This window comes from Sander vitreus, chromosome 18, assembly GCF_031162955.1.
Source record: "Sander vitreus isolate 19-12246 chromosome 18, sanVit1, whole genome shotgun sequence".
Taxonomy (NCBI): Eukaryota; Metazoa; Chordata; class Actinopteri; order Perciformes; family Percidae; genus Sander; species Sander vitreus.
This window is the reverse complement of record NC_135872.1, coordinates 29,651,092-29,665,266: the sequence shown is the minus strand read 5'-3', so window position 1 is coordinate 29,665,266 and position 14,175 is coordinate 29,651,092. Positions and strand designations below refer to the sequence as shown.

The following is a 14,175-nucleotide window of genomic DNA, read 5'->3' as shown; positions in this document are numbered from 1 at the left end:
TGACTTGAGACTCGATTTGGACAGATACGAGCGAGACTTGACTTGAGGCATGCTGACTCGGATGACTTGTGTGTATTCCAATAAGTTTGAATGTTGCTGTAAATATAAAACAATATAATTGAATGTTTCTATCTTACTATCAAGTACGCTATGTAGCGGAAACAGTGAGTCATGACTGGATGACTCAAACCCCCCCCCTTCACACTGAGCGTCCCGCCACAGGTCAGACCAGCCTCCCCCCCCCTCACTAAAACAATGATCTCACTCCTGTACTAGGAATCCGCTGATTGTTTGAAATACCTTCCACTATGCTTGACTGAGTGCCACTTCTTTTTCCCATCGACCCGGAGGATGGAGAGAGAGGTGGGGGGGGGGGGGAAATAAACGAGCTTGGCAGGAAACGTCCAGCCCTCCAGCAGGACGGGAACTCACTGCATTTGGCCTCTTACATCAAACGGTTTCAATTACAGTCAGTGACTCTCAGTGACACTCATCGGAAAACACAGACAACCTCTTTGGACAGCAACAGCAGAGTCACCATTTGAAATGGGAAAAACCACTGGAACTCAAATCATTTGAACTAATATATAAACTGTAAAAAGGAGCAGTGCTGGACTGAAATGTGTCCACGGCACTGATTATGGATAACAGTCTGTACTGTTATGAAGATGCTAGATGAAGACATGTACTGTATGTCTTTAGGACTATTTTATTTTGTTATGTTCTTATACGAGGGTTTGTTTTTAGACTGTTTAGAACGTTCTTTTGTTAAATTAAACAAAAGGCTTTTAAAGAAAACCATATTCATATTTCTGAAATTAAAAACTCAATCGCAAATGGCGATACATAAATAAAATAAATAGCATGAACACCAGTTCCTAAAGATTTTGAATGACACCCAGCCATTATCAAGACATAAGAAAACTGTATCAAACCTGAGCTTGACCATTCATTCCACTCAAGGTCCACTTATTCAGGACCTTTCAACCATAGCATGGTCTTCAACAACAGACTTCGAACCCATGTTGGTTTAACATATTGAACCTTTAAGCCAGAACAAGTAAACCTTCAGTTGTCAACCTTTTAAACTTGAATTGAGAAAACCTTTAAATATACTAAAATTCTGCTATTATAAAAGTGCAGTTTACTGATTTGGAATTCCTGTTTGAGTTTCTGCCGACACACACACCATTAGCGATATATATCTGTTGTAATCCAAGATCATTTTACATTAGAACAGACGCTCTCAGAAGAAAAGACTGGACAGAAGGGCTGAACCATCAATGGTTTTCAAATCCAAATCCAGATTTGAAAGAATGTGATTAGCTAATTGTGAAGACTGTTTGGTGTAATATTTGGTTTAAAAAATATATATTACTGGTTTTTTTTGGGTTTTTTTGACTGTTTTTTCAAAAGATCAATGCTGGTATAATGTTACATAACACAGATGGTTTACAGAAATGTCCTATTTTCTGTGGCTTTTTCATTTATTTTGTATAACTTTATTTAATGACTGTAGAAGGTGTAATATGTAGCTGCTGCTGCTGAACTGAGGCAGATCACACATTTCAGTTTACAGGAAAGAACTGATATTTTTTATTGGAAATGTTTATTTTATTATTGTTTATAACTTTATCTTTTGTGATAAATGTTCTGTGTTTGACTGTTCAGTGTTCCATAAACACACGTATTGCTGGCAGTTCATGTCTATGTTCTCATCCCTGTATAAAAATACAGAGCAGTTTTGACGGTGTCTCATGTTATAATGCTCCATGGCAGGTTTTATCTGATACACAGGGAATATTGAACTTTAGCTAAACTTTTAAGAAGAAAAAAAAAATAATCGCAAATCCATTCGTAACTGCAATATCTGGCAGAAAAATCGCAATTAGATTTCCCCCCCAAATGGTTGAGCCCTAGACTGGACAGCGTATCCCTCCAGCATGGCTGCAGATGACAGGATTCCAAAGAGCTCAGCTCACAAATATACTTTGATATCATATTGATTTGACAGCCAGCCCTTACTTACTAGCCCACAATATGTTTCCTCCGCAGCACAGTATGTAACAGTCGTGTGCACACACTGTGATAACACAGAGAACAGTGATGATTGCAAGATTTTCAGAACTGCAGCGTGCGCTACGATGTCAGTGAACAGAACAACAGGGTGTCACATAAGGATATGAGCTCAAAGCAAGCATCCTGTGTGTCAAAACTTACACCTTTTAATTCAAACGTAATTTACACTTTAGACATCTTTATATTTAGAAACACAAATGTTGGTGACCAACAACCTGTAGAATACCTTGATTCTGTCACATGCTCTTCTATTCACAGATGTGTCAAGCCGAAAAGTAGAAGAAGCATAAATCAGGAAGTTTTCTAAAACATGCTACTCTTTGCAGTCTTAGCTAGGAGTAAAATGATGTCATCTATCACTTCAACCTGGTGTATCTGGTGGTATAGGAGTCTTTTTTAAAGTGTGTATAGTTTCTATTTTTATTTTTGTTTCTATTCTTATTTTTATTTAATATGCTTCTAATTATTTATTTGAAACTCTTCTCTATCTTTACTTATTTCTGTCCTTGAATCTGCCCTCTGGGGAACCAAACAGGCTTATTTTATCTGATCTTATACTTCCTTTGACTTTACTTCACTCAACTATTTGGGCAGATTCATTCATTTTAAGTCTTAATAAAAGCATGCCATTAATGCTATATTACTTTGTTGGTAAATTCATTTCATTAATATTTCCCCTCATTACATTAACATCTTCACATCTGTCTAAATGCTTTACATAAACATTTATGAATATTCTGTTTAGACTTGGTACTGTGAACCTTGGACAATGTTCTCCACAAAACTACCACTGCCCTTTCATTTTAATATTAACATTGATGATTAACATTTCTCCATATATGTATGGTGTCTTTTTTTCAATATTTATGTTTCTGGATTTGTGCAATACGTGCTTTTATTTGTAATCTCATCTGCTGTTTATGTGCATAAGCACCAAAACGTCAAAGCTATGTGCATGTTTATGAAAGGCTACTGAGCAATAAGCTCATTCTGAATGAAGTTACATTTGTGTCTCTGTATTTATTAATATCTCAAAATATCAATAAAAGTTGGTGGAGTATTTCATTATACCTTTCTTACAATATTAGCTTTATTCTGAATTAAAACTATCTGGAACATATTTATATATTTTTATATTATTCTAATACTTAGAACATTTTGATAGGTTGGTGGAGGTATGGAAGTATATTTATCTCATAATATATATGACGGTGCATAACTCCACCAACAACAAAAAGAGCAAACTGCTGACAGGAGGACCTGAAATGGGACGGTACTACGGTGTGCTTCAGTGTTCCCCAGGAGACACACACAGCAAACTGCTCTTACTTATTATGGTATGCATATCATTTCTATGGTGGCAGCAGGAGACCACACAGACGGACCAACACTGTTTACTATGAATAACCTCAGCATCCCGAATATCATCCAACATGAATATAAGGAGGAGCCGGTAATGGCTCCGGTCCTGTTAGCAGGGGAAGAGCCAGACTCAAGCAAAGCTCTGCATGGCATGGGGGGGTGCAAATTAAAGCTGTATATTTAGCTTTTTAAAAAGCTACAATGAATCACTTTAGACATGTATACACAGACAAGGGCTGCACAATGTATTGTTTTATTTATCGCCATCACAATATGAACTGGTGCAGTACACATATGGAAGAAAGGCTGCGACATATCACCAAGGACACTCCGACTTTTTCATTAGTAAAAAACTTTCAAATGTAACTGATTTAATGCTGCCTTTTATGTTCAATTCAATGTTCAATTTAATCAATAACAGAATGTTGGAAATTATTTTCTTTCTTTTGTTTAAAATCCAACAAGCAGTTTGTTGTATTTTAGAAGAATACTGAAAGCAGCAGAACTGAGAAAACTTTAATATCTGGTTATTTATCACAAGTTATATCGTTATCGCCATATTCAACAACGTTATCGTATATTTTCCTCATATCATGCCGCCCTATACAGACACATAACATGTTGTTTTAAAACTCAAATTGTTAGCGCACCAGTATTACTCTATGCACATCAGATCATAATAATAATAAGAATAATAATAATAATCAGTATGTGATTCCTAAACTCTCATGTTTTATACATATAGTTTTGAACTAGCCTGTTAGTTCCTGACATGTAGATCTGCCCCCCTCCCTCTCGTATTTGATTTGTATTTATTATTTTTATTTGCCTTTATAAATGATAGAGTGTGGTCTAGACCTCCTCTGTCTGTAGAGTGTCCTGAGATAACTCCTGTTATGATTTGATACTAGAAATAAAATTGAATTGAACTGAATTCTCATTTATTTTGGGGGGTGGCAGATATGAGCCGTTATGTTATATTTTATTGTGAATAATATATTACGTTGTGCTCAATGGCTGTACTGTCTATGTTTATTCCCCTAAATAAAAATAAAAAGATTTATTCAAAAAAAAAAAAGATTTCAAACTTAAATCCAATCGTGATTTTAAAACAATTCCAAGAACAAACATATTACTATTATTATTATTATTATTATTATTATTAGAGGGAAAAACACTTAATCTTCAGAATTTTAACTACTTAATTCTAAATATTAACGATGGCTCTGAGAGCTCAGCGCTCTGCAAATGAAGAAAGATGAAAAAGACCCGACACAAGCTCGTCAGCCGCACACAGCATTCAGGAGCTACAGGAACTCTTTCCAGGGGACACTAAAAAGTGACGCACACGGCTGGGACATGCTTGTTATTGTCTGCTATCCGTCATTGTGATCACATGATTTAGATATTATAATAATAATCAAAAGGATAACGTTAAGCTAACAGCAGATATGTGCAATAATATCTGAATCATGCCTTCATAATGTTAAAATAAGGGGAACAGTTGGTTTTCTTTTCAACATTTCCCAACACCACTGACTGACTTGTGCATCACTGTTAAGAGTCCCCAGTGTGTTGAGAGTTGCTGAGATCTAGATGTGGTGTGTTGGGTCTGTTTACATGGCTTTTCTTTCTGGTATTTGCAGTCTTTGAGCCCCCAGGGCCACCGTAGTATTAACCCTTGTGTTGTCCTCCCAAACCAACCAAAATAACTTGGATGCATGCATGCACATCGTCGCAGGTCAAATTAATGATTACTTCCATTGAATTCTGGGTGTTTTATTCAATTTATTAGCATTTTTTTTTTTTTAAGTTGAGATGGTTTTAAAACAGTATCCTGACTAAACTTAGACATAAACCAGTCTGGGATTATCCATCAACATCCTCTGATCTTAACTATTAGTCAAATTAATTCATGATTTCTGCTTTTTTTAAACAAAAAAATTAGATATGGTTATAATAATAGTAGTAATTAGATTAATTGAGCATGAATATGAATGCATGTGTAAACAGAGCAGAGGCAGTGCTCTCTGGTCCCTTGGCAGCAGCAGTAGTAGTACTAATCCAACACTAACAGGTCATTACATTCACTGAACTCCACTTCACACACAGCTCATTCTTCTAAACTGCTTCAATAACTACTGAACCTCCTGCCCCCTCTCTTCCACCCTTCCAATATTTTATTTTCCAAAGCTATTAGGACCAGATGTGCATCATTTTATCAGCTCAATATGTTTTGCATAGTTGGAAACGTACAGATGACCACAGGATGGGTTCCTAAAGAGGATTAACTCAAGAGTTCAGAAGGTGAAGCTCTCGGCTGGAGGCCGTCTGTGAGATCAGCAAATAGTTTGGACGCAAGCATCAGGCTGATTTACGGGTCTTGATGCTTTCTTACAGGCAACACAAGACAAAAAAAGGACCCAAAACAAACCAGAACAATCAGAAATCTGCCGGGGGTGTTTTAGATTTGATAGCTTCTTGGCAAGTCTCCGCTGAGCAGCACTGGCACCATAATGCAATCTGATTTCACATGGTGAGCCACAGTGGCAGTGCACATCGCTGCTGTGAACCAACGCTGGGAGGAGAAGAATGAGCAGCCATGATATGACAGAGAGAAGAAGGGCTCACAAGAGAGGGAGAGAGAGAGAGAGAGAAAGAGAGAGAAAGACAGAGAGAGAGAGAGAGAGAGAGAGAGAGAGAGAGAGAGAGAGAGAGAGAGAGACAGAGAGAGGGGAAACAATAGCCCTGAGTGTAAAGTGCAGGATCTTAGATTTCTGCTGTTCCATCGACGCCTCACACTGGCAGCAGCCCAGTCAAACATGCCTTTGTGCTGACGTGGGAGAGCTATGGGAACATGTTTTTTTTTCTTTTTTCTTTTCTGGCCGAGGCGCTGACTTGAGATGTTAAGCTGAGCTGGTGGGGGTTACTCAAATATCCTGAGTGATGCAAACGATCCTTTAACGATGCAGAGAGAAAAACATCTATGTGAGAGACAGAGGAGGATCTGCTTTTATTTTCGAAACCGCTCTTCTGCTATGATTCATAAGAATCAGAAATGATGCCACTTTAGCACCTCAAGGGGCTGCTGGGATTGCTTTCTACGATCACACAAAGAGATTCCTCTATCACTATACTCCAACTGCAATTTCATGAATCATTAACCTATAAGTGCTCGGTTACTTTTGAACACAGGCAGCTTCTTTTGTCATCAGCATTTTAATTAGCTGGATAGGAACTTCAGTAAGAGAACATGATTACTTCAGGCTCAGCAGAAGGCTGCAGGAGCTAGCCCTGGACGCTGTGGTTCCCTGAGGGACTCATTATGTCCAGATCCCCAAAAACAGCCTGGCTCAGACTGAGACATGTTCCCAAGCCAGGCTCACCCTCAGAGATGCTGGCCGCGTTATGTTTAATAACTTCACTATAACTTTGCTTTTTTTAAGGACTTCAGTGGGGTCTTGCTTCATTTGTTTTGCAGTTGTGACATAATGGTGGGGTCCAGGGGCGATTCTAGGATCAGAGCTTTAGGGGTGCCTGGCCCCTTTTTAACATAGTTTTTAAAACTAATGGGCTAAATGTGCATTTTAACATCATTTCTGGACCGTCATGGTAGGGGAAACACTGACTTATATGTAAGTAGAAAGACACCAACAATTCTGAGAAAACTTCCTTAAATGCTGAGCCACAGGGCTGTTACTACAAAGGTCAGGTGGTATTACAAATGAAATCAGATATGTATCTATGGAAAAGCAGACATTTCCAAAATGCATTATCCATAACTTTGGAAAATTAGAGATGTATGCAATTTTGACTAATGGCTGACAAGCACTATTCTGAAAATGGCTCAGAATGTGTTCCTGAATGATCTAGGTATCTCGATTCTGGGTTTAGTTTCACGGTGCTGTGGTATTCTTAGAGCAGAACTCCTTAGCTCAGACCTTTTTCTTTTTCTTTTAGCAATTCTTTTTTAGGGGTGCTGAGATGAAGTTTAGAACAAGGCTAACATCACCCCTGCTGGGGTCACAAAGTAGAGGAAGAGGAAGATTCAAAATGTTTTGTGCAGAGTTTTCATTGTTATAAACTGCGGATGCTTTAACCAAAGAGAGGTGAACACCCCTAATAGAGTTGTAGCTCCTATTTTGGGACACTGAGGTCACGGAGTGTGTCACAGGCGGAGTCCAGTGGTTCTGTACACGCTACTTACATTTGGCTGATTTTAAGCCAATATAATAAATAATATAATACAATTATTTACCCACAACAATTATGCTTCTAGTAGTGAGAAGAAGGCTTCAACAGCATTGGATCTTCATATCATCAGATATACAGAAAATATGATATGAAACACTGCACTAGTTGGAAAATGAAGTTAAATAAAGTTAAATAAATGGGAGACACTCTCTCTCTCTGAAATATCTTATTCCAAACAGTAAGAGCAGACTAAACCCATTGCACACGCAGCACAGCTCAGTGAACAGAAGTCAACGGGAAATGTGACTGATGTTTGTTGAGAAATATGTCTCAATCACTGAGCTATTATTATAGACTAATAAAAGATAACAGGATGTGTAGCCTCTTATTATATTCATCATTATAATATACAGAATGTGCTACCAATGTGAAACTATCATGTAATCCCTCTCTTGATTGATGGACAAAGAAAACAGAGGAATAAATATCAGATCAGATGAGAGTAACAGCAGGATAAATAAAGCGCTGCTGCTGTGATGAAGTTGCATTTAAGCCTGACTGAGTCACTGTGCCCCCCCTCCCCCTCCCCTTACAATAAGCAGCGGATTGCTGTCCATGGGAGGCTACTATACTGAACAAAGGCTCCCTGCGTAAAAGTACGCATGAGTGCTGCTGCCGCTTTGCACGTGCTGTGCAAGCAGAGCGATGTCAGTGAACGACAACGTTTTCAGTTCAGCTCCATGATCAGATCTCACTAAGACACCGTCACCGTGCACTCTCCGCGTGCACTCAGCTTCACCTGCTGCACGGACTCACTGTCACCATGCCAGAGACAGACCAGCAGGACCGCGACACATGCGGGGAGAAATGGGTGCTGGAGGCTGCTGCTGCTCAGCGGCATCTGCGCGTTGCATCAGCACAAACAGACAAAGAGCTGCCGCGGCCGCTGCCGCTGCCGCTCAAAGTGCTGTTTCACCGCATTCATGTGATTTATGATTTCAGGCAAACACGTGGCGATCAAACAATAGTAGCCTATCCCGAAATGAACACACTGACTGACTTTTTATTGAGCCAGCCAGGACGCGGCAGGCTGCCTGACACTGCGGACACCTCTCAGTCCAGCTCACACTAACGGGATTTATTCTCATTTTGTTAAACACACATTGAACAGGCTTAGCCCTAACCCTAAATAGGCTAACATGAATCTTTAATGGCTGGTATGCATAGGTTACAGCATGTGTCATCCAACTGCTTTGTTAATTAACCACAACACATCACCTTCTATTCCCATATAGCCTACAGTATATATACAGTATGGAGCGTATCATCCCAGCATCATCACCGCTCAGCGCTGACTGATGCAGCAGCCGCCCACATGACAATGCAGCTGTTTGATACAGTCACCGCTGGATTTACCCCCCACCCTTCTTTGGTTTGGGGCAGGTTAATTGGATCTTTCTAACATGCCTATAAGGGGTTAATGGGGATGCCAATGTGGACTGTTAAACGACACCGCCGAGCCATTCAGATGATTCCATTGGCTGGCTCGTCCTTACACAGCAAATCTTTTTTTTATGTTGATTATGAGTAGGTGTAATTTCCGATCATTTCAGATTGGGAAAGAGCAGAAAAATGCAGAGGTGCACTGTATAGCATAATAATAATAATCAAGATAATAAGTTATATTCTATTCAGCTGCTAATTCATTTGATGAATGCAGTGAATGATGCGCTGTGTGTGACAGCGTCTTCTTCTCCTCGCAGAAGCAGCGCGTGCACGCTGGATCTCCAGCTTCCACCGTACACCGAGGGAAGGGAGCGCACACGGTGCAAGAGTGACTCAGAGCACAACAGGATGCGGTTCAGAGTTGTGTTTCACTCCTGAACACTTCATTCTTCACAGCCTTTAATATTCGCAGCCCCGCCAAGCTTTCAAGAGTCATGCATGCGCTTCTTTCTTCTTCTTTCTTGCGTGTTTTGTTTTCCCAGCAGTCACAGTGACTTTTCCCACAGACAGACAGACAGACAGACAGATCTGCTGCTGCAGCTCTCCCTGCGACACTTATGCAAGTTTGCAACTCGGTTGTGAGCGCACCAACAATAGATGAGGCTGACACGCGGTGAATCCGCAGACTGAACACAGCTAGATCTGCTTCTATATCTACCAGAGAGGGAGGAAGGACCATGCAGCTCACCTTTTCCCGTCTCCGGTGCTCGTCTCGCAACCTTTTGTCCGTCCCAGCAGCTCTTCACATGGTGCCTGCGAGCCTCCGGGTGCACATAGCTCGCTGCTTCTCCCGCTGCTGCACACAAACACCGTGTGTGTGAGTGTGTGTTTACTCGCCGGTCTGTTGTTGCCGCTGTGTGTAGCCGACGACTGCGCGCGCGCGTATGTGTGTGTGAATGTGTGCGTGGCGATCCACGCGGCGTGCCGCTCCGTCTCCGCTGTTTGTTCCACACGACTGGAACGCCTCCTCTCTCGCGCTACATTGTTGACATTCGGCCGCTGACGTCACTCCATCCCCTCATTCACAACATCGTAGCGCCAGGCGGCTTTGCGTTGGTGCCCGCGGGAAGCGCGCGCGTACTCCCTGTAACGTACGCAGCGGAGCTTGGAGAATCTCACTACGGGCTGTAAACTCAAAGCCCTGCCCTCGTGCTCGCTAACCCCCCCTCCTCTCGGTGCACACAGCGGGAATATGACGGCCAAAGATGACGCAAGGCATTTTTCACAACAGAGACAACTGAGTCCTAGAACATTATTGATACAGCTGACATACTTCAAGAGTTTTTTAAGGAAATGTTATTGTATACCTTAAACATAATTAGTGTTGTTTTATTTTTGACTCCCTTCTTTTCGTACTGTGTGTTTAAGTAGCCTACCTTTCTTCTTCTGAAGTTTACTCATGTTATGTCATCATGATGTATGGTTGTAATGCTCATTGAATGGAAATCACTGCTTTATATATATATATATATATTTAAGTATGATGCCGAATTGTTCTACAATTGTTTGTATCACATATTTGTGAAAATATGCAAATAAAGCTGTTAAAGGTGTTTTTGAGCCATCACCTTAAAACTCTTAGATGGGGATGTTTCATTTCTGTCAAAAAACTACTTAATAATAATCCCATAATACAAATCCCTGGTAAGATCTCACCTTGAATATGCAAGCTCCGTCTGGTGTCCATATAAATTAAAATATGTAGAAAAAATTGAAAGGGTCCAGAGAAGAGCTACTAAATGAGTTCCAGGAATGAAAAACATGTCTTATGAAGATAGATTGAGGAAATTAAGTTTACCGACTCTCATACATCGATACAGAGGAGATATGATTCAGGTGTATAAGCTTGTACAGGGAATATATGATGTAACAGTTGAGCCTGTCTTTCAGTTTTGGAACAATAGGTACGAGACACGAGGGAAGTCTGTCAAACGTTACCTGAGAACATGCCTGTCTGGACAGAGAAAGACCTTTTCACCCTCCGTGCAGTAAAGTCATGGAATGACCTTCCAGAAGAAGTTGTGCGTTCCCCTTCTATTAATTCCTTTAAGAATAGGCTGGATGCATTTAGCTTGTCAAAAGGTGTAATGTATAAATATAAAGCTTGTCAGTCATTTATGTAATTCATTTATGTAATTTATTTATGAACTTTTAGAAAACTTCAATTATGAAATGAATGTGTTTTTATAGATGTATATGTATGTGTGTATGTGTATATGTGTGTGTATATATATGTATGTATGTATGTGTATATGCATGTGTGTATGTATATGTATATATATTTGTTTTGTGTCTTTTAGAGTCTGGGATAGAGGATTGTATATCCTGTACCAGAAACCTTTTCAATAAATTTCAATAATAATAATAATAAAACACACAAAAAATGACCAGTGTCATTAAAGTATTCCAGTTAGTTGATGTTATGCTTTAATGGTACAAATATGACCAAACCCATGTGCCCTACAGTAACTCTGGGTAAAGCGGTTGGGGCCCTATAGGGTCGGGGGCTCACGTATGTCTTGCCTATAAAAGGTTACAAGCCAAAAAGATTGGACAGCAGTGGTGAATTGTACGGCAGAATACATTTCAGAAGGACATGTTTTTGTGGTACTTACGTAATGATGTGCATAGGCCACCCCCCCAATAATCAAAACTGGCCAGTGCAACCTTTCCCCGAAAACCTATAATAATTGTCTTTACATAAATGAAGACTTTTGATGCAGAAAAGGCACAGATTGTTGCAGAACAAATCACCAGAATGCAGAAAATGAAGTGTTTGACGTTCAAGATTTCAATTTAGCTTAAAAGCGGAAATATCAACCCCCCCAATGTTGAACCCAAAGTTACGCCCTTGATGATGTGAATGCCAAAGTCACTATGAACTAAGTATTAAGTTCCACAGATACAATGCAGGGTTCTATAGAAATGTTTTGTTGGTAATATGTTAGAATATTGTCTGATGACTATTGTATTTAATAAGAAAACCAGTTACGTAGGGGCTTAAGTTTCCAGAAGTGAAAACAGACCGAGCAAACAAACAGAAATGCAGTTGCATGATGCTCAGCGCTGCTCGGCTCAAACAGCAGCCATGTGAGGGGGCAGGCTGTTTGTTCTGGAAGGAGCTCACATCCTATTTGGACAAGCGAACACTCACTGGAGATGTTTTAATTTCTAATGTAAAAACTACCCCCGGGGAGTTTGCATGTAATTATGAATTATCAGAGTACAGCAGACAGCCCCCTCTTCACAGCAGCCGTCACTTTCCACAGCATACTCCACCCCCCGGCGCTGGTTACTGGCATGCACAAAGCATTAAAGTGAGGGAGGTTCAGGAATTAGACTTGTGCATACTGTATGCAAAGGGAGGCGATGATGATGATGATGATGATCATCTGTCTGTCTATCTGTCTGTCTGTCTGTCTGTCTCTCTGTCTCTCCGTCTGTCTGTCTGTGTGTCTGTCTATCTGTCTGTGTATCTGTCTATCTGTCTCTCTGTCTGTCTGTCTGTCTGTGTGTGTGTGTGTGTGTGTGTGTGTGTCTGTCTGTCTGTGTGTCTGTCTATCTGTCTGTCTGTCTGTCTGTCTGTCTGTCTGTCTCTCTGTCTGTCTCTCTGTCTGTCTGTGTGTGTGTGTGTGTGTGTGTGTGTGTGTGTGTGTGTGTGTGTGTGTGTGTGTGTGTGTGTGTGTGTGTGTGTGTGTGTCTGTCTGATGGTCTCTAGTTTCAGCAGTAGTTTAGTACTACAGTACCACTGCTGTCTCAGTCACCTCCTTAGGTTCTGTATAAGACTAAACATGAACTCTTTGTGGCCTCATTTGATGTGTCACTGTAATAACAGACAGTACATACATCTGCACAATGGCCATTCTCTTATCACTGTACCACAGCTTTGCTAACTGTTGATAGCTAACTGTATGTGGACCGACAAATGGGGGAAAAATCAGCTTTCCACCAAAGTTTTTTGAAAAATCTGCAAAATAGCTGCAGTATCATTATCGTTTATATTTCCTTACACAAAAAGTGAAGAGAATTCACATTTCAGTTAGACTTTAGACGTGCTGCTTCTCGACCGCCTCTGGAGACATGTTTAACTACAACAACCAGAGGGGCCATTTGCGAAATCCCTCTTTATGTGCAAAGTCAGTTTTCCTCCAAGAACTCAGATGATGATATTTCATTTCAGGCTGCACATACTGTCATTTGAAATTAGTATGCATTACTAATAATTTAAAAGTGAAATGTGAGAGAAAAGAACTCAGAGGTGCCCTGGAATAAGAAGCTAAATGTTAAATAAAAAGTATGGCACCAAAGGAGAATTACAATCTGTCAGGGGCTGATTTTTGGGGTCCAGAGAAACAGTTTGACAATCCAGCAGCTAATCCCCTAGATTAGTGAAGGTATTCATATTCATATCCATCCATACAGAAACCTCGGAGACATCTGAGGGTTTTTAATTCTAAAAGCTAAAGTGGAGCTGCAAAGCTGGGACGGGGGCCTTCAGCAGGCAGCAGCGGCACCGTGTCTAAAGGGGCTGCGAGAAAAGCCTCCAGCTCTTTGTCTCAGTGCGGGGCATTCACAGTCAACATCTTGCTCAGGCTCCCAATGCACTAAATGCATGAGGGGAATTTAATTACAGAGTATAGACTCCCTGACCACACACACATGCACAGTGGCATTCCTGCACTCACTGACCTCTCTCTCCTCCAGGCCTTTCCAGAGAGCCACTGACTTAAGTTGGGTGGCGGAAAAGGGGGGAAGGTGTCGGGTATGAATGAGGTAATGGAGGTGGTGGGGGGGTGAAAGAGTCGACAGAGCGATGGTATTGGACTAGCCTTCCCGCCCAGCGCCCATATGGTGACAAACACTGTGTTCTCAAGTCAGGAAGTCTAATTAGACTTAATAAAAGCAGCATGTGAAACGTCTGCCATCGCTCCATGACAGAGAGAGGAAGCTCCATGCAGAGGAAACTCTGGAACCCTCAGCAGCTTGAGGACAAGGCAAAGCTGGTGATTGGGCAACATGTGTGGAATGTTATTG

General features: G+C 40.7%; 1 protein-coding gene across 1 annotated transcript in view; it reads right to left on the bottom strand.

Annotated features, from left to right (window-relative positions):
- Positions 1-10,247, bottom strand: part of bach2b (BACH transcriptional regulator 2b) — an 89,683-nt gene extending 79,436 nt beyond the window's left edge. The window contains exon 1 of the mRNA XM_078274217.1: positions 9,830-10,247. The gene's annotated coding sequence lies outside the window, so the exon portion shown is untranslated. The remainder of the gene's footprint in view (positions 1-9,829) is intronic.
- Positions 10,248-14,175: the final 3,928 nt, after the last annotated feature.